Source organism: Eptesicus fuscus, chromosome 14 (assembly GCF_027574615.1).
Source record: "Eptesicus fuscus isolate TK198812 chromosome 14, DD_ASM_mEF_20220401, whole genome shotgun sequence".
Taxonomy (NCBI): Eukaryota; Metazoa; Chordata; class Mammalia; order Chiroptera; family Vespertilionidae; genus Eptesicus; species Eptesicus fuscus.
In genome coordinates, this window is record NC_072486.1 from 47,918,720 (window position 1) to 47,927,198 (window position 8,479).

At 41.5% G+C, this 8,479-nt stretch overlaps 1 pseudogene; it reads right to left on the bottom strand.

The window, feature by feature from the left end:
* Positions 1-6,217: 6,217 nt before the first annotated feature.
* On the bottom strand, positions 6,218-6,688 carry LOC114227191 (40S ribosomal protein S25-like; annotated as a pseudogene).
* Positions 6,689-8,479: the final 1,791 nt, after the last annotated feature.

Consider the following 8,479-nt stretch of genomic DNA (forward strand, 5'->3'; position numbering starts at 1 on the left):
ACTCCTCCCCGAGTGGTTAGAAATACACAGTTTTTATGCTGGAAAATTTCAAGTCAACATGACTCAGGGGTCAAACAAAAGACTACCCAGAGGGCTGCTTTGTGAGGAGATTCCTGGGCTCTTTAGGGCAGCAAACCCGTCTCTCTCTCTCTCTTTCTCTCTCTGTGCCTTCCCCCAGGGAACCAGCTCTTCACATTCACATCCAGGGCTGGGGACACTCTTCAGGGCTGAGGTTTCTGAACTCCCACTTGAATTTGAAATAGTAATGACTCTCTGGGACGCTGTCAAGGAGGGCAGCAAACCATTCCCCACCAATAAATGAAACTGAGACTCTCCCCAGAGGCCACTGCAGGATTCAGAAACAGGATGGGCGCCTCGCCTCGCTCCTTACCGCCAGACTGGCATGACCACCGATGAGGTCACAGCTAAATATGAAATGCCTGGAGCAAATTGGAGGTGAAAGAGGGGCTGGTGGGGGCCGGTATCATGGGCAGCTCCCTCGGCTCGGCTCGTTATCCCCACCTGCTCTTGTCTTCTCAGATTAGAATCCTAAATCGAATTTACAGAAAGTCAGCTGAGCGCATCCTCCATGTAATTCAGATCACGTTGCCTGCAGCTCTTAGGAACCCAGATAAACAGAAGGACTAATATGACTACTAAAAATGTCATTAAGGGCAGTCACTGTAAAGTAAGAATGAATTACCTCACCCTCACCATATGGCCAGAACTGATTAACACCTAGAGGAGATGATCTACAACCTGCAGGTCATAATGAGAAACTTTTTTTTTTTTGGCAAGAAAAAGTGGTTGGGAGTTTACTAATCCAAAAGTCAAAAATAAAATTTTGGGGATACCATCCTGAAAAATATCAGTTACGCTTTTTTTTTGGTTCTTGTGTAGAATCATATCACAAACACAAAAATATAAGCTGTACAAATTGGGATTGCCACTTAATTGAACGTTTTCCTCTATATTGTTGCTCTTATAACTATGAGGAATTAATGGAAGAGTCTCCACGTAGACTGACAGTTTCATAAATCACCATGGATGGGCTTAGCCCATGGATTGGAAGTCTTTTTTTTATAAATCACTGGTTGAAATGCTGTTTGTTGGCAGGAAGATCATGCTTTGTGATTGAATCCCTTAGGATTAGTTAAAGTGGCAAAAATGTTAGAATTTCTGGGCAGTGACAAATAGGTTAGACAAGAGATGCCTGGAAAGATGTGGACCCATTTAGAAAACTGAGTTTGCAGCTTGGGGAATTATGGGAGACCTGAACTTAATTAGCATATGTGCCCTAAGGCCATCTGAGGAAACAAAGAATTGAATTTGAGATTCCCCCTCCCACCCCCCTACCAGAATCCCTTGTATTACTTTGAATACTGCTGGGAGAAAGTTTAATGGGCTCAACCCTACCCTTTAGGGAGGGTGAGGGAGGAATTTTTTCTGCAAATATTTCTGTGGGTGTCGGGGAGAAGGATGACCTGGAGCAGGGCTGGGGGAGCTGAAGTCCAAGAACTTGGCGTGGAAGCTTGCACCTGCAGCCGAGAACGCTGAGTCCACTTTTGCCTGTTTGCTTCTCTGCCTTTGGCCTTCAGGGCAATGAACAAACCTTATGGTATTATTACCTAACCTGCCTCTAAAAAGGTTAACACGTTAAGCTAGGAACACGTAAAGTTTGTCAAGACCAGTGGACTTAGATGGGAGTCAATCAGAAATTTCTAGAAGTTATTCCCAAAGAATTTCCTGGAGCTGAGCTGAGGAGTGACACAGTTGGTCACCCTGGGGATGAAACTGATACCATTGTAATTAACCTAGTTATGAATAAAATATAACTTTGATCTGTGCTTTGTGTGAAAGGCTACTATAAAAATGTTTACTATCACTACTTTATGCTGATGCACTTAATCTCAAGAGTCCAGGAAACAATTTCAGAAGCAAGTTTTCAGCAAGTTTGAGACACTGACACCTGACTTAGAAACCCCCAAATGCAAGCCCAGTGCTGCCAGAGATATTTTGGCCCCTTTCCTTAGGGAGACCTTAATGTATGAAGGGCAGCGGCATTGTGGGAAGCTGCATGGTCCTGCTGCCCAGTGGGATTAGAACGCCCTAAGCAGCCCTGTTTCTATTCTGGGCACTGGCTGTGGGGACCTCCTGGAGGCTGACAACAGCTGCCTTGGGGCTCTGGGAGGGGGTCCTCCTAGGAGCAGCGGGGCAGCTGCTGTGTGTCCATCTTCCTCTTGCCATCCTTGAGGCCTTCTTCCTCCTCCCTCCCTCTCTTCCATTCTCCTAGTGGAGGCCTTTCCCACCAGGAACATTGCATTCATCAGTCTCTATCAGAGCAGTAACCCCTGCCTGGAATATTTTTATCATAATTTAAACAATTGATACTTAGTGTGTCTTGAGCTCTTAAGTGCTAAGTGCTTCCAGTGAACTGTCCCCCCCGAACTCCTTTATTCGAACAATTCCAGACCAGTAACTTATTGCTCATTCTTAGGGTGATATGATTTCCTAGACAAGTAGCTGTTGACATAGATCTGGAGAAAAGGAAAGACAGACAGGCCTAATCTTCATCTGGAAAAGAAACGGGACTCGGCTGGCCTGATGTGCCCTAAAGTGTTGGTGTCCCGCTCATGATGGTTTTCCACACTGAATAAGCCAGATGCTGGAATCGAATATATTTTGAACGGCCGTGTTTTGATGTGAATGTCATGTTGGAATCCTATGGCCAGACCACACTGATGGCAGGAATTAAGGTTTTCTTAAAGGGAGTGGATGTTCCCACCACCAATGATCCCGGAAGGAGGTAAATCCTGGGACAGGGCGTGAGTCCTGGGACAGTGGGTCTTGCCCTTGGAAGAGCCTGTGGAGAAATGCCTTTGTCTGGGCTTCCTGGCTGAGTAGGGACCCTCGTGGAGTGACCTGTGCCGACGCGTTCTGAAAGCAGCAGTTTCTAGAATGTGGTTTTCAAGGATTTCTGTATTGCTGTCCCTTTCTATTGTGCCCAAGGCTGGTGGACAAGTTGTTTTCACCTTCCCGATATTCATTTTTCCCTTTTCTGGTAACAGCACTTGTAATTTCCTTCAGGCAGCTGGATTCCCCACCTGTTCCCTGGGTTTCAGACAAGGCCGGCCCCATCCCAGGTCTTCATGTGACACACACCTGGTGAACGAGCGTGCTGTGCACCCCTGGCCATAATGATTGGTTGAGGGCTGAGCATATGACCTTGGTCCGTGGACTCAAGCTGGGTCCGCCAGAGACAGCCCCAGGACTTTCTTGGCTACTGGGATGAACCATCCTGGAGCTGCTGGGGCCTCCACTTGGAAATGAAACTGAGTAAGGAAGTGTGAGTCCCGAGAACATTCTTCGAGTCTCTGCTCCAGCCATGCCCAAACTAAGAATATGCCTGCACTTGTTCAGTTATGTGAACCAATAAACTTCCCACGTGGTCTGTCAGTTTTAGTTGAGATTTCTGCCATTTGCTCCCAAAGACATTTCATTAAATGTACAGGCTGTGTCTCTTCTATCACTGTGGGAAATTCAGGAAGGGTTTATGTGCATGCTCGGAGTAAAGTGCATTGTGGGAACGCAGAAGAAGCTAAGGAAGTGGACACAGATTTGACAGAGAAGAAAGTGGACAATGGCTGGCTGTACAAAGCCAGGTCTTGGGTCAAGGCAGCAAGCTTCGAACTGGACAGATTTGTGAGACATATCATTCATTATTCTTTGTAGATTCTCAGAAATACCTGGGAAAGGAAGCCTGGTAAAAGGCCCTAGGTATTAGAATAATTTGGGCATTAAAAGCTAATGTTACCTCATTTCCACTGTCTATATCCAGGCAGTGAAGCCAGGCAACATTTGGATGACACAGATAAGTGTTTTATATTTTGCTGGGGAGGGACAAACAGTATTGGCTGGAGTTTCAGACTGGAGACAGGTTCTGAATCCATAAAAGTCGTTGTAGGAGCACTCCATGGATTCAAACTACCTAGGAGGGCTGAGATCATGTAAAATACTTCGGGATGAGATCTGGTCCCAGTGGAGATGACAGTCTGGGGTATCCCAGGAGACAAACCCTGGCCTAGGGTGAGGAGAATCTGGTTCGGAGAGCAGAGAGGAAAATCAAGTCAGCCTGAAGACCAATGGGGGTGGGGGGGAGGGAGCTCGCTCCACAAACCCTCTCTTGAAACTCCTTTCTTCTAGAAAGTGTGACTGACCACCACCTGGAGGATTAGTGGAGTGAATTGTGGGAGCTCACCTGGATGTGAGTGGTGTAGAGGGTGGACAGGGCTCCACCACGTCCCCGCCCATCACTTTGGTGTTTGTGTGCTCAGGCTCCTGGGACACTTTCATGTCAATGGTCAGGATCCGCATCTTCGTGGGTGGGCTGCCCTCAGGTCGCCAAGGCTTGAAGCATCTGAATTTCCATTCCACTAGGCCAGTGGTCAGCAAACTCATTAGTCAACAGAGCCAAATATCAACAGTACAACGATTGAAGTTTCTTTTGAGAGCCAAATTTTTTAAACTTAAACTTCTTCTAATGCCACTTCTTCAAAATAGACTCGCCCAGGCCGTGGTATTTTGTGGAAGAGCCACACTCAAGGATCCAAAGAGCCGCATGTGGCTCGCGAGCCGCAGTTTGCCGACCACGGCACTAGGCTCAGACTTTGACCAATCACTAATGGGTACGGGGGCATAAATATTCCAGCTTTTTTTTGTAGCTAATTATGACAGTTCTAAAGAGTGAACTACGTGGTGACCAGAGCTGCTGTGTGGATCAGAGTCAGACTTGGTACTGCACCCTTCCGTGGCCTCCTTCTCTTTCTACCCCTAATTTTTCACCCCTCATACTCCATACTAGCTTTTTTTTTTTTTCTTCCAATAAGTCACTTTTACATGAATTCTTGTCTCAGGGGATGCTACTGTTGAACCAGACCCACGATATTTCCTTAGGTGTTTGAAGTATGTGATAGAACCATATGCATTAAAGTTGTAACTAGAGTTTAAATGTCTAAGAGAATTTAATGAATTTTCTAAGTAATGTTAAATGTTTAAAGGTGATCTGGTTAGGTAAGAAGAGCTCATAGAAATATTAATAAAGGAGCCAATTGAAGTGATTGCTATTTTTTATACAGAACTTGTGAGAATTATAAATAAAGTAACAAGATTTATCAATTGACCTTAAAGCTTTCAAAGAAATTATAGCTTTAATAAATTTAATGTGAGGGAATCAGAATATTTTTAGGAATTCCTTTCTATGTTGGAGAGTCCTTCTTGGGCAGTAGAAGCTCACTACAATTTAAATAAAAGAAATATTGAATGAATAAACTCCAGGCTTACCTTCATGTTTATCAATATCTGTAGCTAAATTCTTCATTGTAAATGTGAGTTATCAAATGTATTCAGCAAGAAATGTAAAATGCTCAAGTCAACATCAAAATGTCAACTTCGAACTGAAAATTAGAAGCACTCATAAATTATCCCAGATACTAATTTACCAAACTAGACAACTAATTACAATTATGCTCATCAATGCATATAAAATAATCAGTTCAACAAAAAAATGAATGCATAAAAAGGTGCATCAATAATCACACATGTAGGATATCATTACACCTCCATTTTGGTAATCATCTGAGGTAACTGCAATTTTAAAATCTGGACTTTCACCTTGAGGTGAGATAAATGTCTATCTGAATACATTTTCAGGTGTGTCTGTTTTTCTAGGTGCAGTTATCATTCTCGGTGAAGAAAATAAAGACAGAATTCAGAAAATGAATGGAGGTGGTATCTATTTTTCTACACTAACAGGTAGTGGAAATGCTGTCTGCATTTTCCTATCTATATAAAACAGAATAAAATAGTGTTTTAAGAGACACATGTTGTTGACAAGAACTTAGGTCTTAAATGCTTATCGTTGGTAAATTAGTTTTGCTGTCGGATTATGATGACAACCCTCTCATTATTTTAGTCAGAACTACTTTCTATTTAATCTTTGATTCTGTCACAAAGTTGGGGGTGGGATATGAACATTCTTATAGGTTCCTTTCTCTGGGGTGGCAAAGGAGAAATAATTACAGGGGAAAAACATTGAAGGTGCAAATGTAACTCTGCTTAGATTACTTTATGGTTATATTATTCAGTAATTTAAAAAAATATTAAAACCTCAAACATTCAAGTTTGTTCCCCAGTACATCAGTTTTTTTTTTTTTTCTGATTTAATAAAGGTTTATTTTTCAAAATGGACAGCCGGTGAGATCTATTGTTCATGCATCTTCTCCAGCAGCTGGGGCATCCCCACCTTTGGTGTTTCTGGTGTAAATCACGTGAGCTCTGTGCTTTGAGACTAGTTTAATAAGTCCTTTACTACAGAGCTCCTGAAGGGCTCACCTGGCCAAGGAGCCTCAAATCTTCAGCCTCTCGGAGACCACCGCTGGGGTTATAAGCTTGTAGTTGGGAACTTCCTTACAGAGCTTGTCATGTGTGGCTTTGACAAGACCAGATTATTGAGCTTGTCCCGAACTTTGCCTTTGGGCCACTTCTTCTTTTTGGCCTTGCCCCCGACTTGTTCACGGGCTCTCTGTCTTTCTTGGCTGACTTTCCAGCATCTTTCTTCTTCTTGTCGTCCTTGGGCGGCATCGCGGGACTCGGAGAGCAGGGATGCGCTGCTGCCTCGCCAAAATGTTGGCCCGAGCGAGTACATCCGTTTTGAAGCAAAGCATGGGAACAGATTTTTATTCCCACCCCTCCCCCCATAAAACCATGCATGTTGTATATGTCAATTTTTTTTTCTCTGAATAAGGGTTGGGGAAGATGTGGAGAAAAGGGAACTCTCGTTTACTGTTGGTGGGATTGTAATTTGGTGCAGCCACTGGAAAAACCGTATGGAGGTTCCTCAAAAATTAAAAATACAACTACCATATGACCCAGCAATTCTATTCCTGGGTATTTATCTGAACAAATTCAAAAAGATATATGCACCCCTATGTTTATTGTAGCATTGTTTATAGTAGCCAACCAATGGAAGCAACCCAAGTGTCCATCAACAGGGAAGTGGATAAAGAAGATGTGGTACGTATATACAATGGAATATTACTTAGCCATATAAAACAATAAAGTCCTGCCATTTTCGACAATATGGATATATCTGGAGTATACTATGCTAAGCGATATAAGTCAGACACAGAAAGACAAATAACATATAATTTCACTTATATGTGGATTATAAAAAAAAAAAAAAAAGAATAAACAAACTCATAGATACAGAGAACAAATTGATGGTTACCAGATGGGGGTGGGTTGGAGGGATGGGTGAAAAAATTGAAGGGATTAAGAAGTACAAATTGTTAGTTATAAAAATAGTCAAGGGGGTGTAAAGTACAGCATAGAAAATATGGGATGGGGGTGAGGAATGGGTTAAAAAGGTGAAAGGATTAGGAAGTAAGTAAGAAAGTGCCAGTTACAAAATTAGTCAAGGGGATATAAAGTGTATCATAGAGAATATAGTCAATAATATTATAATAACTGTGTACAGATAGATGAGTACTAGATTTATGGGGAAGATTACTTTGTGAGATACATAAATGTCTAATTATAATGTTGTACATTTGAAACTAATATAATATTGTTTGTCAACTGTAACAAAAATAAAAAAATTAAAAAGTTGAATTTACGTGAAGAAAAATTAATAGAACTCAAAGGAACAAAAATCCACAATCATAGCTGGAGACATCAACTCCCCTCTCTCAACAATTGACAGAACAACTGGAAAGAAAATCAGCAATGGTATAAAGTAGGCAACAGCATCAATCAGTAGGGTCTAATCAACATTTGTAGGACACTCCACCCAACAACATAATCCACATTCTTTTCAAATGCCCATGGAACATATAGATCATATGCTGAACCATCCACAAACCCCAACAAATTGAAAAGAACTGTAATAATTCAGAATATGTTCTCCAACCAGAATAGATTCAAACTAGAAATCAAAACATAAAGAGGACAAGAGAATTTCCAAATAATTGGAAAGTAAACAACACACTTCTAATAACCCACAGATCAAAGAGAAAGTCTTGAGGGAAATTTAAACACATGCACACATATGTATTAAACTGGATAAATACGAAATGTAAAACATCTAAATTTATGGAACACAGCTACATCAATGCTGAGGGGAAGTTTACAGCTAAATGTATACATTCTAAAAGAGGAAATGTCTCAAATCAAATAACCTAATCTCCCTCTTTAAGATACTAGAAAAATAAGAGCAAAATAAACCTAGAGCATGCAGAATAGATGAAATAATTTAATAATCTAAAACAATAGATTAAAGCAGAATACTGAATATATTCAATCACTTGAAGAAGGTTGGTTACAACCATTAAGTTGTATTTCTCCCCAAAAGACAGTTTGATATTGTGGGAATTAATTTTATTATGCATTTTAATTGAGTGGATAAAATAAATTTACCGTTTCC